The 22,610-nt window shown below is 34.3% G+C and overlaps 1 long non-coding RNA gene across 1 annotated transcript in view; it reads right to left on the bottom strand.

The window, feature by feature from the left end:
- Window positions 1-470: 470 nt before the first annotated feature.
- The window catches only part of LOC100973096 (uncharacterized), a 62,822-nt gene continuing 40,682 nt past the window's right edge, over window positions 471-22,610 (bottom strand). The window contains exons 2-4 of the long non-coding RNA XR_004669818.2: window positions 20,855-20,922; window positions 4,282-4,310; window positions 471-773 (exon numbers count right to left, since the gene is read on the bottom strand). This is a non-coding gene — a long non-coding RNA (uncharacterized LOC100973096). The remainder of the gene's footprint in view (window positions 774-4,281; window positions 4,311-20,854; window positions 20,923-22,610) is intronic.

The following is a 22,610-nucleotide window of genomic DNA, read 5'->3' as shown; positions in this document are numbered from 1 at the left end:
ACTGAAAAAATCGGGCTTCACCGATAGAATTTTGACTGTATATATGTATGTGTATATATATATATATATATGCACATATATATGTATATATATATATATATGCACATATATATGTATATATATATATACACACACAGATATATGTATATATATATACACACATATATATGTATATGTATATTTTGACTGTACATATATATATGCATTGCTTCTCTTTTCTTTCTACCTCTTAGTATCTGGTTTCCCGAAGATGTTTGCTCAAAGGTATTTCTCTTCTCCCACTCTTTCCTTTGAATTTTGTATACTATGATTTTATCTGACAGTCATTTCTAAATGTCTGTTTCTATGGTTAATTTTCTTCTATCCTTCGGGTTCATTTTTCTAACATCGTCCAACTAGATATTTCTAAATGACTATTCTATAGATTTTAAGAAAAATCTATTAGAAGCTAACATTATTTCTGTGGTCCACAAAATTTATCTTTTATTGGTGTTTTATGACAAGAATGCGCAGTTACATTCTCTAACAAAGAGTATAATGGATTTAAAGGAGTGCCATTCTGTTTAAATTAGCGATGTCCTCCCCAGCTCTGCTGTCCTCCACTACACTATTTCCTGACCCTGATGGTACCCTCAGAGTTCCTCTAGTGCCTAGAATATCATCTAATGTGAACGGGTGTTGCTTGTTGAATCTTGGGTTATGTATCTAAGGCCTAGGCATGGAATCACTGGATGCAGGAGGATCTTCTCCACTCTGAACTAGAGCTTACAACCCTGTAAGAAAAAGGAGTAAAAATCAACAGATAATTAAACTGATTTCATTTTTAAATGGGGAGTTTTACATAAAGATCACGAATACTTAAAGAGATCATTTAAATCACAAATTTGAGCCACTGATAAGTATTTAAGGTACAAAAGGCTGATTTAAGCAATCAAGAAACACTCTATAACTTACACCAAAAAAATTCTCATTCTATTAAGTATCTGTGTTGAAAAGTTATGATCATTTATTTTACCTTATGTCAACATATGGAGCAGTTCTTAAGTGACTGAAAATTGATCATCCAAGGTCAACACATACCCTATTAGCCATTCAATAGTTTTCTTTACTAATGCCTGAGTAATCCTCAAGAATTGAAGTAAATGCCAGACTATTTACCATTAAATATTCTGAGATACTATCATTTGTTTTCACAGAAAATAAATGGTGAAACATCAAATACATCCACATAATAGTCACTGTGAGTGTCATAAGTAGAAATATGTATTTTTAATAAAGCATTGGTACATTTATTTATGTAGTAAGCAAATATAGAAGGAAACTCAGATAAGGAAAATTAGATAGATGCATGTGTCACCCATGACATTTACTATAATAACTTGGGTAAAAATCTCTCCTAGGAAGCTTTTATTGGCCAATAGAAGCATTTTAAATATCTAGTAATGCCTATAGAAATTTACCATGAATCAATGCTTAGTTAGGCTGCTCACATCTTGTTTAACAAAGTGTCTGTCTGGAGCAAAGCTGTGGCTTCAATGCATCTGGAAAGTGGGGTTGTGAAGTACATTTTTTTCCCAAATATGTATTTAAATGAGTTGCATACATGGGAACATTTTTAGTCCAAGTTAATTTTCTTGGACTACGAGAGGGAGATGCAGTGAATCTACAAGTGCCCCCTCCATAGCTTCTGTGTGTTTTTGCTTCTAACATCATACACCTGAGGAACATTACAAATACTCGAGCCATTTTGCTCATATCCTCAGAAGTTCACATCACACGTACACAACTCTTAGCCAATGACAGACAGCTGCAGAAATGTGAAAACTCCCCTTGTTTAGCCTTAGCAGGGAAAAACACCGAGGCAAAATTTATACCCTAGAGCTCCCCTGTGGAAGCATGATGAGGGTGACTAAAATTGAACCCTTGCTTGGTTTCTTCCTCTTCCTTCTCTTGTTTCCCTGACATTTTTATAATTATCAGTTTAGAACCCTTGCCTGATAAATATTTTACATATTAATCTTCATTTCAAGAATATCTTCTGATACATATGTGAGTATACATTTATTTTAGGGCAGACGCAATTGAAGTGCAAGAAAACAGAGAGAATCCTAGAGAGCATGGGATGTTAACTCTCCCTACCTACGCTTTTGGACTGACTTGGAACCCAAAAAGACTTCAGCTTCTGGAAGAAGGCACTAGTTTATGAGCTACTTTTTGATTCAGACTAATGTCCATGGTGTTTTCAGAATAAGATGACAAAATATAGGACAAGGTTAGGGAGAGGAGCATTTTCCACATTCTTGTGGAAAATTCATTAATGCTTGGGCACCTCAAGTACTGTTGGCTTTAAAGCAACTGGGGAGAATAATCTCATTGGCATTGACATAGAGAGTTTTGGCAGTAGAGGCAGTGATGAGGCACCAGGAAGAGGAGGAAACGTGGAAAATCGTGTGCAGACTTGTTTCTGAAAACATGAGACACCACCTCAGGGAGATTCCATAAAGAATTGTGGGAGCTTATGGGAGAACCATGGAGAATATGAATCTTATTCTCATTGAACTGTGATACATTCAGGTTATATTCATGAACTGTATATTTCTGAGAGACCTTCTATTTCTTTTCTAACTCTGTAATGCCAAGTATGTTGAGTGAAAAGGTGATAAAACTAATAGCTCACACTGCACCTGGTTTCTCAAAGCACTTAATTCTTGAATCTATTAGCAAATCTCCTGTGTATGTGGGTTTCACATCATTTTCCTCATTATTTAGGAGATGAAATGAGACTGAGACATGTTTACATTCATATAGCTGTTACATAGTAGGAAATGTGTTTAAGCCCATGTCATTTAATTTCAAATCTCATTCTATAGTTTCATAACACTGTACTATGAACACTTTAAGCTCTTCAAAGAAAAGTGAAAAATGTGTCATATCTCTTATGTACCCTCACATAGAACTACTTTTAACTTTATACCTTTTCACCATTCCATAAATGTCAATTTTCAAATGTTATTGCATATGTAGAATTTCCAAAACAAGTTACAGCTGTAATCCCAGCACTTTGGGAGGCCGAGGCGGGCAGATCACCTGAGGTCAGGAGTTTGAGACCAGCCTGACCAACATGGAGAAAGCCTGTCTCTACTGACAATACAAAAAATTAGCTGGGTGTAGTGGCCCATGCCTGTAATCCCAGCTATTTGGGAGGCTGAGGCAGGGGAATCGTTTGAACCTGGGAGGCGGAGGTTGCGGTGAGCTCAAATCACACCATTGCACTCCAGCCTGGGCAATGAGAACGAAACTCCATCTCAAAAAAAAAAAAAAAAAAAAAAGAGTTACAGCTGCTAGTCTGGCAGAAAATAAGCCAGTAGAAACTAAGAAATACACAGAATTTAATTAAATCAACCTATCCAGATAAGTGTCCTTTGAAACTACTAAGAATACAGTATATCTAGGGGTTTTCCTCCTGGCTTGGATGACTTGGAGGTTTGGATTTCTTCCCATATGATTTGATTTAAATTTATTTTATATGAGTTATTTGGTTGGATAATAGGCACATTAAAAATTCTAGTTGTCTTCAAACTGACATATTTTCTTCTATTGTATTTTCAGTAGTCGTCAAATTTTGGATACAATAATTTCAAAGTTCTTGGAATTCTGTGTGTATGCGGACATGCATGCATTCTTCTGTGATAAATGATATATTCAAGGTTCAGAGGGAGAAAGTATTGTTAACAAAAAATTATCATAAATAAGATTCATAAGAAATTATTATCTTGATATGGATTCTCCTTGAAATAGCAATACCAAAGTGCTTTGCATCTAACCTTATTTAGTTACTCATGGTATGTGTTTCTTACGTCTATAAAATGGGCATGAGAACAAATTGCTATGAAGAAGTCTGATTTGAGGATCTAATTATATCTTATCTGTGAATCCACCTTTTAATAGCAATTTATGGTTCCATAGCTTAAAAATGAAATTTTCAGATGCATACCTAAGACAAAGGGGAAAAACTATGAGCATCTATATTAAAGCACTACAGAACAAAAACTCAAGAAATGATTGTGCTCCTACAAGGCCACTGACTTATTGTATTATTTTGAACAATTCACTCAATATTTGTAAACATCAGTTTGTTCATAAGTAATATGAATTGCAAATATGTGGTACCTAAAACTTAACATCATAAATCTCACAACAGCCTGATGAGGCAGGCTCTATTAATAGCATAGTTTTACGGATAAAAAAAGAACTTAGACACAGAAAAGTAAAAGAACTTACCAGTGTTGTTCAGATGTTTAGTGGTGAAGCTGCAAATTGAACCAAATCAATGTGCTTAGTGATTATCCTGTGCCACCTCTTTACTTCAAGATGTGAGAATTGGATTAGATGACTTACTAAATCCTTTCAAAATATAAAACACTATAATTTGATAAAGCATATAATCCTCTCCTAATTTAAGACACTTCATACAGCTTCTGAAATACGTAAATATGTGTTTGGTCTTTAGTTACAACGTGCATTCTTTGTCCACTAAAAAAAGTGAAAAGTATTTAAGTAAGAAGTATCTTCTAATCAAGCAGCTTCTCCTTCTTGTGATAATGTCCAGCATTCAATGATATCAGATCAGTCTTCTAAACTTAGATAAGCTCTTTGCTTTGTATTTTACGATTTGTATTACATGATACAATTTATTTATAGTTAAGAATTGAGACAGTTTGAGCTCATGTTTCTCAAATGTACCCCAACCCTAATGCAATCACTATTTTAGTAAGCAGGAACTGGCTATCAATCTTTCATTTATTCATCCATGCACCTGTCTGTCCAGCAAATTTACAATGACTAATCTTATTTAAGTGCTAGGTATCAAAAGATGAATAAATCATGACCTACTTTCTCTGAATACCTCATGTTTTAGCTTGATACAAAGGGATAAGTTAATCAACTTGAGCAAATTCTGGATGAAAACATGTACAAAGCACAATAAAAGCAGAGTGAAGGGATAGATTTTGTACTAGGGGTGAAGTGGTGGAGAGTAGTTGTAGAAAACACACCTGAAAAGGACCATGACAGTTAAGCACCAGTGTTTAACAGAGGTCAAAGAAATCAGGTTTTATTCTGGGGATGGGAGGCCCAGTAAAGTAACCCAGGATTAAGGAAGGAAATCAGCAAAGCATCATAAAGGATGTATCAGAAAGGGGAAAGCTTGGGGGCAGGGCAGCCATGTGGAAAACATTGCAGCAGGTCAGGTAGGAGATGATGATGCCCTAAATGATGATGAGTATCAGGGGGAGAAGAGAATTAAGTTGATCATGCCTCACACATTCTCTCTTTTCTTGGGTTAGAACTCAATTCCCAAGTGACCATTTGAGAATAAACAAAGTCTTTCAATAAGACAGCTTATTTATACTAAGAATTTTTATTGTAATATTTTTAACTTGATTTCATACTATTTTAAATAACAAGAGTTCCATTACTTTTGGCAAATACTTAAATTCTCTGAATTCAAATGCCTCTGGGTATTTTGGACTAAATTATGCAAAATACCTTATGGTTTGGCTATTCCGTGATTCTAGGGATTCATAGAAGAGTAACTATGAAAACAAATCTATGTGACAAATCCTAAATGAGTTTCAACTGAAAAAATATTTACTAGGTGTTCTGTGAGTGGATTGAATTTTAGGTAGTATACACCTGGTTTCTACAATTGAGATGGACACACACACACACACACACACACACACACAGGAACAGAGACAGAGACAGGGAAAGACTAAAAAAAGAGAGAAATAATCAGAATGAAAGTTGCAGTAAGCCTGATAAACAAAAGTTGTAGGAGATCAAGGAGATATATTATATCCCAATATAAGTAGCAGTGAGTGTGTGCTAAGAGACATTCTACCACACTGTGATAGACATTAAGTTAAGCAAACACACTGAGCTGACCTGTTTTACAAAATAGGGGTAAATGAAATATCTCTGCCCTTTATCACATTGTGCACATTTGGTCACCATTGTGCATTGCTTATGATTAATTAGTTTGCCATTCCCCAGACAATAAGTAAATAAATAAATGACTAAATGCACTCGATATTAAACAGGGTCAGTGTATTTTCATTACATCTTCAGTTTTTCCTGTTACATAATTGTTGTGCTAATGAAGGAAAAGATGAACGAAAGAAAGAAATGCCAATTCTTTGTAGAATAAAAACAATTTTCTTATCATCCAAAGTAGTGAACTTGGGATGATAAAAATATAAAACTAAATTATTTTCTAGATTCTTTTGTTAGATGAGGTGGGACTCTTAACCTTCAGTTAGCCTTTCCATTGCAGCTCTGTTAGGCCCTTTTTGGAGAAGGGAAGAGTAAAGAATTCATTCATGAGTGAAGAGTTCTCTGATGACACCCATGTACAAAAGGGCTATGGGTTTGGATCTAAGAATAGGACAAAGTCATAAGGTCCCACGGCACTTGCCTGGAGGTTAATTAATTGGTATTAGTACTCATCTTCCCAACTATATTTTTACTTGCTACCAATAGGCTGAGCAGATGGTGAGGACCAGAAATCTGGCACATCTTGAAAAATAATCAGATCTCATCAACTCAATTCGTTTTGGAAACTACATTAGAAATTCACTGCGGACTTAAGGAGAAACAGCTTCCTATTAATGTTTGTTCTGGGAACAAGCTTCCTACTGAAAACAATTTTTCTCTGGTTAATCACCAGCACCCTCCGCTGTCCACCCCCTGCCCCACCATCTACCCCACTGCACAACACACAAACTCCTTGTTTCCATTATCCAGTAAAATAAATGAATATTTTTTCCTCTAAATAAAAATTTTTAATGAGCTAGGATAGACTATAGCTAGGAGAAGCCACCAAAACTGATTCTTTTCACTTTGGCTCACTCCAATGACTTAGAACAATCTGTTGTCCCTTTAAAGAAACTCATACACATAGACACAGAAGAAAAAATAAATCCCAAATCAGTGAAGAAGAATAAAGAAAAAACATAAGGTATGTTCTATAAAGGAGCCAAATAGTCAGTCCCCTGCCAGCAAACCTGAGATGATTAATTGCCAGCTCCACAGAAGGTAGAAAGTTTTAAAACAAGAAAAGAAAAAATAGCGTGAGAAAAAAAAATTGTAAACGTTAAACAATTTAGCTCTCTCTCAAATTATTTGATAACAAATTAAGAAAAAAAGAACATTGAAGTTAAATCCAGTAATGCCTTTCTGGTAGCAGGCACAGATCCAGTCATAAGATTACCAGAACTCTCTCTTAAAGATAGCTAATATCATTATATTACTTAGCACAAAGGTGCAAAGATACTAAAGAAAATTAAGGCAATACCAAAATTTTAACTATGTTTAAAAAATACAAAGATCGGCCGGGCACAGTGGCTCATGCCTATAATCCCAGCACTTTGGGAGGCCGAGGCGGGCAGATCACGAGGTCAAGAGATTGAGACCTTCCTGGCCAACATGATGAAGCCTCATCTCTACTAAAAATACAAAAATTAACTGGATGTGGTGGTAGGAGCCTGTAGTCCCAGCTACTCAGGAGGAGAGAATCAGCTGAACCCGGGAGGCGGAGGTTGCAGTGAGCCGAGATCGCGCCACTACACTCCAGCCTGGGAGACAGAGCAAGACTCCGTCTCAAAAAAAAAAAATCAATGGCATATTTTGGCTTCAAGTTAAATAATTTTTGTTTTTGTTCTTTTGTTTTAGAGAGCAGTCTTTTATTTATTCATTTGTATCAATATAATTAATATATATGAATATATGTGTGTATATTATATATAGGTATGTATGTATGCGTATGTATATGTCAATTTTTTGAAAACCTTGATATGTTAGGTAGTATTGTAGGAACCGAGGGAAAAAAGTGAACAAAAATGAACGAAAATCCCAGCTTTTGTAGGGCTTATTTTCTACTGAAATAACAGATATTAAACATCAACTTTAAATAAACTATACAATATTATAAGGTGACCACTACCTTGGAGAAAAATAAGGCAGAGATGAGGGATAGGAAGTGTTGGAATAGGATGGTTTTAACTTAATATTGGGTGGTTAGGGGAGGCTTTGTTGAAAAGAGACCTTTGAGCCAGGATCCAAAGGAGTTAAGGGAGAGATCTACATGAGGAAGAGGAAACAGTAGATAAGAAGGCAGCATGTGCCTAGCATTTTTGAGTTATAACAGAACCTCTAGGTTACAGTGAGCAAGTGGAGAGTAGCAGGAGATAAAGGAAAAGAGATAAATGAGGCCAGATGATGCAATGCTCTGTAGGTAATAGTAAGTGAAGTGACATGGTAAGACCTTGGAAAGTTTTGAGCTGAAAAACGACATATTCTGATATGTCATTTATATATATATATTTTTTCTTTTTTTTTGAGACAGAGTCTCACTCTGTCGCCTGGGCTGGAGTGCAGTGGTGTGATCTCCGCTCATTGCAACCTCCACCTCCCAGGTTCAAGCAATTCTCTGCCTCAGCCTCCTGAGTAGCTGGGGTTACAGGCGCCCACCACCGCACCCGGCTAATTTTTTTCGTATTTTTAGTAAAGACAAGGTTTCACCATATTGGCCAGGCTGGTCTTGAACTCCTGACCTCATGATCTACCCTCCTCGGCCTCCCAAACTGCTGGGATTACAGGCATGAGCCACCGCACCCAGCCCTGAGTTATATTTTATGAGGGTATTTCAGGCTTCTTCCCATGAAAATAAATTAATGTAGGCAAAAAGCTGAGGCAGGAAGGCTATTGAAATAATCTAGGCTTCAAATATAAATTGTGGTGTTGTAGAAAATGTGGGCATTGATAACACCTAACAATCTTTGGTTATAAAGTGGTCATCCAGGTCCTGCTTCATTTTTTTTCTTTTTTTTTTTTTTAACAGGTAATCACCAACATTGAAACACTTGTTTAAAAACTCTTCGAATCTTGAAAATAAGTCCAAAGACCTCTAACAAAGTGAGAAGTGAATAGTTCTGTTGCATACATTTAATTCTGCAGTTACATTTTTTTGTTGCTTTTAAATAAAAACACTCAAAAGGCTAAAAAATCACCCCATCTCAGTCATGCATGGCCATCACCTAAGAGAGTGCCAGAAATGTAAAATCTGATGCTCCACCCAAGACACCCCCAATTTGTATGCATGTTAAAGTTGGAGCAGTACAGCTCTATTCCATATTAAATTTATAGACAAAAAAATGGACTTCAGATAGCAAGAGAACAAAGACTCTCTAGATTCTTTACATTCATTTGTGTCTCTGGTTGTCTTAAATAGGTTTTTCCCTCTCTTTGTAACAAGATAATAACCATTCAGAGGCAAATTTCTTACACAGAAAGGTGTAATATTGTAAAATTTCTTGTAAAAGGGAGATGGGGGCTTGACTTTGCTCATTGATGTGTCTGAAGCAACTAGAATAGTGCCTTGACCAAAGTGGGTGTTTGCCAATTTTGAATAAATTAACATACAAATTTGTGTGCATACCTCTCATTCTTACTGAAAATGCAAACAAGCCAAACACAAGAATAGATAAATAAATGTAAATCTAAAATATAATTAATCAAAACAGTCGTCTGCTTGCTTCTGAAGGTTTTGTAAGAAAGGGGTGGCAATGTAAAGATAAGACCAGATTAAATGAGCAAAATAGAATTATACTACATAAAGTCCAGTTTCTTTCTTCATTAAAAAAATTATCTAGAAAAGGTTATTTTCTCAGTAATCTAATTTCTATTGGATCTGAGGCCACAACTAGCAGTAAAGATAAGAACATAGGTATAATCATTGGTAAGGTGGTAAGACTTTTTCCTACTTTCAATTTGAAAAGTCATGCAATTTCTGTGTCACTATTCATCTAGCTAACCTTTATTGTGCTCTTATTATCAACCTCTTCTATTAAATTATCTTATCCTATATTTGGCTGGTTCTTACTAGTGATATTTAGCTTGTAACTATAAGAAGTAAGAGGTAGGAAGGAGGGAGAGAGAGAAAAAAAGAGTAAGGGAAAGGCTCTTGCCTTTACCTTATCAGGTAGAAATACAGTTTTTTATGCTAGGTTTGTTAGGTTTGTAGTACTGAGCAAGACTCTATTTATTAAACATAAGCAGGAGGGAAAAGGAAGATTGTTTTTAAAAATAATTCAAAATGAATCATAGCTCTAAAACTCTGTAGGAAGATGCAAAAGAAAATCTACATATCTTCTGGATAGGCAAATATTTCTTAGAGTATACACCATAAAAGATAGATGACATACTGTAAAAGTTTGATTAATTAAAATTTATCAAAATTAAGAAGTATGCTGATTAACAGATATGGTAAGAAAATAAAAAGGCAAGCCACAGACTGGATCTACATTGACATGGAAATCACATAGCTTTTCAAATTGAAGTTATGAAAAAAACCTTAATATTCTATCTAATGATTATACCAATGTGCTTATCTTTATGGAAAAAGAAACTTTAGAGTTTACAGAGTCTATAGTCTATTTTGCCCACTTAATCTGGTCTTATCCTTATATTACCAAGCCTTTCTTATAAAACCATTTAAGAACAAGCAAATTGACACAATGTATTTCTGACAGACAACTTATATTCAGATTATGTAAATAATAAACGTTTTGAACAGATGTTTTCTAATAGATGATAGACAGATGGCCAAGAAATACACAAAGATTCTCAACTAAATAAATAGCAAGAAATTTCAAGGTAAAATCACAATGAGCTACTACTTGACATTCACTACAATAGTTAAAATTAAAAAGATGGGCAACACCAAGTATTAGAAAACATTTTATCAGTTTCTCATAAGGTTATACCTACACTTATCATGACTCAGCAATTCTTCTGCTGTGCATTTACGCAAGAAATATGAAAATCTATGTCTACACAAAGACTTGCACACCAATTCATGCTACCTTTATTTAGAATAGCCAAAAACTACAAGTAATCTGTGCCATTTGTCAGTTTATTACCTCTCAACTATGAATACACTGTGCATTCGCTGCTCGGTGAAAATAGAGCTGTGTGCTTTAAATATTTCTCTTTTGAATAATAACACAATATTAAGATTTATCCCAGAAGGTGCCAGAAGAAAGTACAAGGTGAAAGGACACTTCTTGATTTCAGCATGCCCCTCTTACCAAGCTCCTTCTACTTGCAGTTTCACTAGTGCTGGGCACATGGAGAGTCTAGCTTTTCCAATGTCCAGCCCCTGCTGCATATATTTCCCCCAGTGCCCAGCTCCCAGAGTTAAGGGCTTCTCCAGACATGACTTCTTATAATGACTGACAGCCATCAGGGACCCAAATCTCCCACTATACCTCTTACCTGGGTTGGTGGACTGATATCAATAGAGTACCTCCCCAATGAACATCTTCACCTATACCCCATCAGTAGGTTTGCAGTGAGTTCCAAACATAGCATCTTTCTTGGCATGGCTTCTCCCAGCACCAGAGAGGGTATATTTTCAGCAAGTTCCATTGGTACCTCACTGTCTTCTCTATCATCCAGTGAACCACTTCTATTTCTTCTCCAGTGAAGTCTGGATCTCAACTTTTGATGAAAAAATTCCTCTTCCTTGGGTACTCTATTATTTTGGGATAGTATGATTTTTCCACTGTTTATGGTTCTTATATTCATTCAAGGTCTCTCTACTTCTTGCTAGCCAATCACATGTTAGTTCTATTTTTTGTTATAGTTAATATTTTTTCATACTAAAACTTTCTCTGTTTAAATTACTGTTTCTTTCTCGTAGTTGGACCCTGACTGAAACACAACTAAATTGTCTACCAATTTTACAAGTGAATAGACAAATACATAATGGTATGTATCTAAAAGTGACCACTACTCAACCATGAAAAAAGAACAATGAGGTGATATGCAACAATCTGAAAAATATCTCAAAAACATATTGAATGAAAGAAACCAAACACAAAAGAATTCTTACCATAAAATTCCATTTCTATAACATTTTAGAATAGGCAAAACTAACACATAGGGAGAGAAAGCAGGTCCATGGTTGCTTGAGGCCATATATAAGGGGAGGGGGAATTAACTGTAAAACAGCACAAGGTTACTGTGTAGGGTGATTACAGTATTGTATTTTTTATTATGTTGGTAGTTGCATGAGCATATGCATTTGTGAAAAGTCATCAAATTGAAGCAGGTGCATTTTATTTTCTGTAAATTATACCTCAATAATTTGTTTAAAAATTAAAACAAAAATCATTATCGCACTAGTAAATATTCACTTATAGTGTTATATTAAGTATGATTGAAAGTCATGGTGATTGACTCTTCTACATCCATTTTGCCCCAGATAATTAGACTAAGCTCTTTGCATTTTGCCATCGATTTTTTAGAGAATGGGCATATGATGCAGGACTGGTCAATGAATCATGAGTTGAATTATTCCAGAAGAGAGAGTTTATGGAGAGAGTTTTCTAGCTCCTGGAAAAGTGATAGAAGAAACATAATCTTTCTTTTCTTTCTATATTCTCATGTCTGGAAATGGATTTTGTGAATGGCTATAAACATCTGGTGGGATAAACAACCACAAATCTAATTCTCAGACAGCTAGAAGTACGTATTGCTCATGCAAATGGGGCAATTGGCAAGGCAGCTCTGTTAGTGTTGGCTACACTTAGTTATATATCTGAGGATTGACTGGGCTATTGGTTGATCCAGACATGCCTTGCTTAAGATGTCTGGGGTGACTCCATGTGTCTCTCATCCCCCAGCAGGCTGGCCCAATCATATTCTCAAGGCATAAAAGCAAGTCCTTTTCTAAAAAAACATATTTTATTTTATTTTTTAACTACTGGGATACAAGTGCGGTACATGCAGGTCTTTTACATAGGTAAATGTGTGCCATAGTGGTTTACTGCACCTATCAACCCGTCACTTAGGTATTAAGCTCTGCATGCGTTAGCTATGTGACATACGCTAACAGTCTGCCAAAGCAAGTTGCACATCCAAATCAACTTCAAGGTGCATATGCACAGAGTCCGTCTCTTGATTAAGAAGCTGAAATGTAACTTGATAAATGATGTAAAGAAAGGATGAGACAAAAATTTAAGCTTTTATTCCAGGTAATCTGCCAATTTAATTTATGCCTATCCTGTTCTAGATCTGTACTTGTCTCATGCAAAGCTGATACATATCTATCTCGGTCTCAAAATTTCCATCAAACCTTCCATGCCCTGTTCGAATATCCTCGTCATGAATACATCTCTGATCTTCCAGCAGGAATTAATCTTTCCCTGTCCTTTGTATCTCCACATTTCTTTCTCCATATCTATAATTCAGCACTCCTTCTTGTACGTTATTTTACTTATTTGGGCCTCTTTTCTCCCACCATCTCAACCACTATACATTGCAAAATCTGACAGATTGCCAAGATATTAAAAAATACTAATAGACTTCTAACAGAAGGGAATTTTCTAAATTATTACAGAAAAGAGAAAGAGGGATGACATATGTTTATGATTTCTATCCTTCCTCTCTGATTTTAGAAGTCCTTATGAAAATTTTATTTTCACTAATTTACTTTGAAAGCAGCCTCTCAAATCAAGGGTTACCAACCCATGGTACTTGCACAAACTCTGTGCAATTTCTAATTTTGGCTCACCTTGATTTCCCAAGGTGCTACTGTGTGACAGAGTTTGCATTTTCCCTCCTCCCCTTCTATCAGTTTTCCTGGTTTCCCAAGCATCCTTAGCACTGGGATAAACTAAAACTCATTTTCTTGTAATTAAATGCATTCAAAATGTAGTTCACCAAGCATAAAAACTCTCCTAATCTTCTGTCAACAAAAGCGCAATAATGCAATCTGTATGAATGAGTTGTTAAGTTTAAACTCCACAGGTCAGGTGAGTGGGCTTCACAATTAGTTTTAAAATCACTGAAGTAGGAGACATTTTACATACTATTAAAACATAGAAAATTATTTGTGAAAGTGAAATCATGTAAAAAGTCTGACTTAAGGATATAAGTCATCATTAATGGCAGTAGGTACTTATGAAGTACCTACTGTGGCTTGGCACTGAGGTAGAGATGACAGGAAAGCTAAAAATGAACATGCATCCAATTAGCCACTTATGCTATGTTCAGTGATGAGATGTGTGTGAACACTTCACATTATCACAAAGGTGACTATAATCATTCATTTTCATATATGTTAGCTTTATCCCTCAACTTCTGAAAGCCACTTGTGATCCTCTGTGAACATATAACTTTCTTTTTTACTGAGAAGATGCCAAAAACGATTGATAACATCCCATTACATAAAGATGCTCCTTCTTAAATGACATGATCAGAGTGATTTAGGGTATTTAAATGAATTGGTCCCAACCAAGACAAAATATGGATTTTACCACTTTGATAGAATTAAGAACAAGTTACTCTGGTTCTAGAATACATTTTTTCTATTACTGTGTGTATTAGTCTGTTCTCACACTACTACAAAGAAGTACCTGAAACTGGGTAATTCGTAAAGAAAATACGTTTAATTGGCTCACCGTTCTGTAGGCTGTACAGGAAGAATGGCTGGGGAGGTTTCAGAAGACTTTTGATCATGGCAGAAGGGGAAGCAGGCACATCTTACACGGCCAGAGCAGAAGGAAGAGAGCAAAGGGGAGGTGCTACACACTTTTAAACAACCAGATCTCATGAGAATCCACTCACTATTATGAGAACAGCAAGGAGCAAATTTGCCCTCCGTGATGTAATCACCTCCTACTAGGACTCTCCTCCAACATTGGGGATTACAATTCAACATGAGATTTGAGCGGGGACACAAATCCAAACCATATCACTGTGCATTCTGAGGTTCAATTTAGAGTTTGATTTATTATTATTTTTTAAAGAGACAACTGCTGCCTTTCAAAGGATCATTTTTTATGTTACAGTTTTGGTACAAGAACACAGAGCAGTAGTGTGGATAGATGCTACTATGCTGGATTATCCCCAAATTAGAGATGAACAGAGGGACAAGGATTTACTTGATAAGCCCAAGTTCATACTGGTACGCCTGGGAATAAAAGTGAGAGTTTCTAACTTTATGCTCAATGCCCTTTTCAATACAAAAGAGCTCTGGTTACTTTTATCAAAGCAGAACAGCTGAGAATCTAATTATGCGCTAAAGGTCTCAGACAGATGTGCTCTTTTCTTATATTTTGAAATTAAATCATCTCTGGATTTTATGGCAAAATATCATTATCAAACACTAATATTGTGTATACAGTGTACATATTTTGTTTGTTTTGTGGCTACCTTTGTCTCAACAACTTTAGCGAAGTTCTATTTTCACTATATTGGCATTTTCACAAATAAATTATTTAACTCGTGAACCTGAAGAAAATGACGGGATATAGGACCAAAAAACAATTCAGACAGAATAACAAAATGCTGATTGTTTGATTATGGTGATAAATGTATGATAATGATTTTCTATGATCAAGGACAATGCATCTGAAAACTGGCAGTCATAGTTCAGTCTAGTGTTGCTTTTTATTAGGTGTGGCTTGGGCTAAGTTATTAAACCTTCTTTATGTCTTAGTGTACTACTTTATAAAGTGATGACAAAAGCAATACCTACCTCATAAGCTTGTAGTAGATTAGATGAGCTAATATATGTAAAGCACTTAGAATCATGTCAAGCATATAAATAAGTACTCAATAATAGTTGGATATTTTTATGGCCCTAGTATGAAAGCCCACAGGAATTAATTATATTTATTTTTTAAACTACAACTGAGATGTTCTTTTTCCATATATGTTTTACAAGCTGTCCTATGTCTTTTTATCAATATTCTTTTACTCTCAGAATTTATGAAGATAAAAACAGGCTTACAGAAAATTATGCAGCCCTTTTTCATGAAAGATTGTGAAAAAAATTCTAGAGGAATAACCATTATTTAATGTTAAATGTCAGAACTTTGAAAATCTAATAAACTCCAAGTTATGGAGAGTAAGGGTGAGTTGTTATAGCTTTACTCTTCAATGTGGGACCTGCAAAAGTGTTTAAAGATAAAGAACAGATGCAGAACTGTGAAAAGTGGTTGATGAGTTAATCAGATTTTCAAGGAGCTAAGAGGTGCTATACACTGTGACCCATATCTAAGGAAATGGAGAATTAACCAAAGGGTTTACAACTGGTTCATCATAATCAAACCTTCATTTATCTTCTCTAATTGTCCTTTTCATTCTTATGTAGTCATCTCTCCTTCCCATTCTTTAATCCCCTCTTTTAATTGCATTCCTCATTTTTCATTTTATTCTCTTTAATATTTTTATCTCATCACCTTCCTTCTATATCATTTTGGTATACTCTAATGTCCTAGAGAATAATAAAAGATAGGTATTATTATTTTTAAATAAGTGTATATTTCTTTTTCTTATTTTTTATAATTTATATACTACTGAGTATATGTCTCTTACAAATGATTCCTTATTTCTATTTGACTCTTGGCTATCTCAAAAGAACCTATAAAACTTTGCCATAAATAACCTCCCAAAAAGGTAAAGTCTAATTTGCACTTAGGATGAAGGTAATCTTGATTTTACTAGTTTTCTCAGCTTTTCTAATTCCTACTCCCACTTTTATATTAAAGAACTGCCACGATGTTCATTTGGCATTTGCTCTTCCCTTGAGAGCCTAGGAGGTAATACTTACAAAGTAAATGATAATTTCCTGTTTCTCTGCTACTGTCTGATCCTGTTCCTTGGGGGTCAGTAAAACACATGGTCGAATTGATTTTTTGAGGCCCCCAAATCTAAAGTCTTTGTGATATTTCAGATAATCCTTTGATGCCATTGTGGTTTGTGAATGCTAAATGGTATTTTTGATCTATGCCAGTACTCATGCCTAGTCAGAATGTCATTAACTTTCTCCTTTGCTGAAAACTTTCATAGAAAGCCACATGGAGGTGATACATCATTTTGGAAATAGTTAATTAGCAGCCTGCTACTCCTTGCAGTTCTCTCCAACAAGGTCATACACATTAGCAGACATATTTTGTGGCACTAAGTCGCCATAAAATTTAGTTTGACAATTTTATTTCAGTATGGGTATTGGTCTTTTACTTAGTATGTTCGAAACAAAAAAGATGTGTATAAAGATGTCAAATATTCAGCACATTAATAGAAGAGTAAGGCACATGCTTTAGAAATGTGAAAAATATACCAAAATGGTCTTTCACTCCTTCTACATTAAAAATACTAACTTGAGGGAAGAAGTCATGTTTTTATAAAAGATGGTTTAAAAAATTAAAATATATGTGATATGGTTTCAAAAATGGCTATGGCATAATTTTTAACCCATAAGTAATGGAATTTTAAACATGGATGTGTGTGCTTTATTGAAAAATCAAGAAAAATTCTCTCATGCATTTGTCATTAAGGAGTGTATGAAATTGACACAGTCAACACAGACAATAACCAGTAGTGATAACAAGCAGTGTTCCATACAATGACATATACAACTATCATTACTGAGAATAATGACAAAAATTATGGTGATACATAGATTCTCAAGAGTCTGAGGAATTTAATGTTTTGCCACATACCAGATATCTTACTCTAGTTCTCTTTAATTAACTTAAAACAATCTAACATTTCTCAAATTTTGGTTAGCTTTTTATTATGCTTGTTGACACAAAAGAGGTATATGAAATGAATTCACGAACACACCTATCAGAGGAAATTATGCTCACATGATGGGAAAAAATATGATGAACACAAATGAGCGACGAAATGGGGATTATTACCAACATTCTTTGTGCTGAGACTTTATCATTTTAACAATCAGTTGCTGGTGCCAAGTGAAATAGGTTAGACACAAAAGGAAAATTAGGAAATTGCTCATGTCTTCAATATTCTCAGCATCTATTTGGAGGAAAAATATAGAAATGAGACTACTTCTAAGTTGCATGATTTATTAGAGGCAAAATTGGATTACAGAAAAGTGGCGGTATGACTAGGGTAAGGTAGATGAAAAGATTAATACGAGTGGTGAAACTTTCTAAGCAATAGTAATGTATTGCTAGGTTTCACCTAGATAGAGAAGTAGAATGATTCCATATTAGGGGAAAAGAATGCTAGAGGCAATAAGAAAAAGTGAGAATAACTGTGGTACATTCTGGGTATCTTAAAAGAAGTTCCAGTTTTATCCAAGGGAGATTTCGATACATAGAAGAGAAAGGATGAAATTTGGAATTCAAAAGGCCTCATTTGAATTTTTTTTCTGCTTCTTATCACCTGTATGACTTGAGCAAGTTAACTGATATCATTTAGCCTTAATTTTTGTCATCTGCAAATTAGAAGAACTAATAAATAATTTAAAAGTATTTATAGGGATTATATGAGGTAACAAATATAAAAATCCATAGCAATATCTGAAAATATGATAGGAAATTCATAAATTTTTCTAATGATCCAAACTTGAATGAGTGGACAAAAATGTTAAAAACTGTGCTTATGTTGTGGTTATAGATTGGGAGATTCAACGTAGTAAAAATGTCAGTGGTCCTCAAATAAATATAAAGGTTTAACATAATTTAATCACATTCCCAGTAAGCAGATATAGATTATTCCAAAATGTATATAGAAAGGCAAAGAGGCTAAAATAGCTCAAATAATTGTAAAAGAGAAGAAGAGAGAGAAACCAGTGTAACCAATTTCAAGCTTTATTATGTACTACAGTAATCAAGGCTGTGGTAGTGCAAGAGGGACAGACACATAGACCTATTGGAATAAAATAGGTATTCTGGAAATCAGCCCAAAAAATTTATCACAGAAATATGCCCAGCATATTTTTGACAAAGGTTCAAAAGCAATACAGGAGAGGAAGAATAGCATTTTCAACAAAACAGTACTGGAGCAATTCACCATCAATAGGTAGAAAACTTAAACTTTTTAAATTTAAAACTTATATTAAGTGTTATGTGTTATACAAAAAATAACTTAAAATGGATCAATGACTGCTGAGGTTTAAATGTGTCCTCCAAAGTTCATGTGTTGGAACTTACTCCCCAGTGCAACAGTGTTAGGAGGTAGATCCCAATGGGAGGAACTTTGAGCCAAGTAAACTTCTATTGTTTGTAAATTGCCCAATTTCAGTTATTTTGTTACAGCAACACAAAATGAACTAAGACAATGACTTGAATGTAAGATATAAATTCATGAAAAATTTAGAAATTATATAGGAGAAAATCTTCAGAATTTGGGATAAACAAGAAGTTAGAATTTATACCAAAAGCATAAAAGGAAACATTGATAAATTGAACTTCATCAAAATTTAAAACTTTAGCTCACCAACTACCTGGTTAAGAGATAAAAAGACAAGCTATAGATTGAGCCAAATATTTGCAAACCACATATCCAACAGAGGACTTTTACCTAGAATACCTAAAGGATTCTCAAAACTCAACAGTAACACGAAACAAAACAACAACAAAAAAATTCAATAAGAAAACTTCCAAAAGACTTACACAGATATTTCACAGGAGCGGACACACAGATTTGTATAGGGAGCAAATTAACACATGAAAAGATATTCAACACCATTAGCCAAAAGAGAAATTAAAATTAAAACCACAAGAAATTACTACATATCTATTGTAAAGGCTAAACTTTTTTAAAAGTCACAATGCCAAATTCTTGCAAATATATGAAGAAACTATAATAGATCAGTCATAAATTGCTAGTGGGAATATAGCATTGCAGCTATTTTGAAAAATAGTTTTCCAATGTTAAAACAAAAACAAAAAACACTAAACATGCAGCTAACATGCAATCAAGCAATTACACCACTGGGCATTTATCGTAGACAAAAAGTTACGATCACACAAGAACTTATACATGGAAATTTATGGAAGTTTAATTCATAATACTCCCCAAATGGAAACAACTCAGATGTCCTTCAAAGGATAAATGGTCAAAAACAAGCAAGCAAATAAACAAAGGAAAATAACTTAGGTACATCTATATAGTGGAACACTATGCAACAAAGAAAAGAAGCAAACTATTGATATTTGTACCAATGTAGGTGAGTTTCTAAACAATAATGCTGAGTGAAAAAACAAATCCAAAAAGGCTACATAATGTATTATTGCGTTTACATAACATTCTTGAAGTTACAAATCATAGAAATAGAGAATGGATTAAGTGATTTCCTGGAGTTAAGTACTGGGAATTAAGGGTTGAGGGGTACGTGGTATGGTGAAAATAAGTTCAGTGTGGCTATAATAGGTCAACAGTCAGAATGCTCCTGGTGATAGAGCAGGAGCATTGTGTATTGACTGTGTCAGTATTAATATCATGATTTTCATATTATAAGCAGAATCTTACCGTATAATTGTTTATAACTGCGTGTGAATCTACAACTGTGTTAAAATTTGGAAGTTTAATTTGATTACAAATATATTACCAGAATTATTTAATTTGTTGTTTTCTATTTCATCTAAAAGTTTGGCCATTTCAGTTTGCAGAGAGCTCTAATCCAAAATTTACTCAGTTATCCAGTTCCTTTTCATTTTTTGTTGTGTCATACCTGATCTTTAATTCCTTTTCATATTCCTTCTCTGCATAGCAAAAGCTTGATTGCTGCAATATTCACATTCAAACACTGACAACAAGGAAGTAAGAAAGATAAAGTAAAAAATTTCTGCTTAAGCAAGTGTGGTAGATTTTCTTATTTAATGATGATTATTTGTTACCTCTTGCCTCTTATATCTTTCCATGTTTCCCTGTAGGTGTTGTGTATTCTTCAGCCACTTTTACTTTAGATTTAGCCCTGTGCCTTTCTTTGGTCAATGTAATGTAGCCTCAGCTTGCATTCATTCCTTACCTCATATTCCATCCATCCACTTGAGAATTGCATGTCCCAGATAGTGTCAGCTCCTCTAGACTTGGTTCCTATAATGAGAAGACAAAAGGTGGTCATCTTTAGCTGATCCATAGCTCTTTTGAGATATGATCAGAAATAAATGAATCATGAGATATCCAGACAGTTTGATACCATGAACAAATTATGTTGTTTCTTGGCTGAGTGACACAAGTAAGATGGAAGTTGCTTGCCTATTTCCACTGAGGATCAAACTAAGATACAAGAGGGGCTGAGAAATAAGTTTTGGAAAAGAATTCGCATACTCAGGAGTAACTAAATCTGGTGGAAAATTAGGAGTCTTCTAGTAACCAATAGTCATACTGTACTTTTGCTCCACTAATCCATCTCCAAACTATATAAGGGACCTTATTTTTTTTAAGTATGTTCTAGAAGTGCTATTATTCCTGTAGCCAAATTCTTTTAAATGTTCATAGTAGCAGGCAGAATTCAAAATTAGGGCAGATAAAAGAAAAATGATGAAATTATGTGAATTATTGAATAATTATATGAATAATGTTAGAACAAGCTCTTATAAAAAAATGAAGAACTGCATGTATGAGAAATGCAAAAACACTCTTAAAGCTTGTATTTACAATAGTGATTTGAGAAATAATTTATTTATATTTATTCTAACAGCCAACAAGTAAAATGCTCTGCCATGTATCTACTTAACAGAAAAAGCTTTTCAGTTGTTGACAAAGAATGTAAATTAGCCAAGTTAACTCAGGCTTTTAGAAAGCTCAACTAAAATCTCAGAAGTCAAATTTTGTTTAAACTTTCAACTGTCAGAATATATGAAATCTCTTCCCTTTCTCTGAGAGGTGATGCTGCTTATATTAGATGAAAATGCAAAAAGAAGTAGATGTTGCCAAGTGTTATAGGCATAAGAGTGCAAGAACACAAATGCTAGAAACAATATGACAGCTCATTTTTTTGATAGAATATAAGTGCAAAATTATTAGCAGGTTATTCTTCAATTTAAGGCAACAAAATCAAATATATAAAAGGCTTTTCAATCACTCCTGAAATAAATATCATTTTAAAGCTTGCAACATTTAATTTTTTAAGAAAAGAAACAAGTTTTTTAAAATCTTGGTGAAAGAGGTACTCTTAGAAGTGGATAAACAGCAGGTAAATAAAAATGCTTTTGCTTTCTGTCTGCAGCTACAACTCCACACTGAAAACAGTCTTAAAAAAGGCATAATGAGAAACATTCTTAAAGAATATGAAAAATACACACACATGCACGTAACATACACACACACAAGTGAAATACTCTGCTATCATCTACTTATCAGAGATACAGTTTATACTAGTTTAAGATAAATAGATTTGTATGGTCTTTCATTAATTTAGATTTTAAACTAAGTTGGTGCTGCGCCCATCCTAAAAGAGGAAAAACAAATATTGGTATATTGAATTAAAACAATATAATTGCAATGAGAAATAAAAAATATAAATACAACAGAATGGTTTACTTACATAATTGGCCGAATATAGTGAATTTAAACACAGAAGTGTACTAATAGAAAAGCTTAGGAAATCTTTTCTTTTTAAAGACGAATTTTAGAGATTATTATATTATTTACACATCAATTTTAAGCATAAAGACAAAAATAGAAAATCAACCTTTAAAATGTCATAACAGCAACTCCCAAGAAGAGATCAATAATAGATTTAGTGAAATACTCCCTCAAATGTGTTACAGTTGTTAAAA

The sequence above is a fragment of the Pan paniscus genome, chromosome 12 (genome assembly GCF_029289425.2).
Source record: "Pan paniscus chromosome 12, NHGRI_mPanPan1-v2.0_pri, whole genome shotgun sequence".
Lineage (NCBI taxonomy): Eukaryota > Metazoa > Chordata > Mammalia > Primates > Hominidae > Pan > Pan paniscus.
Note: the sequence above shows the minus strand (reverse complement) of the source record. Positions and strands in the feature narration are given on the sequence as shown.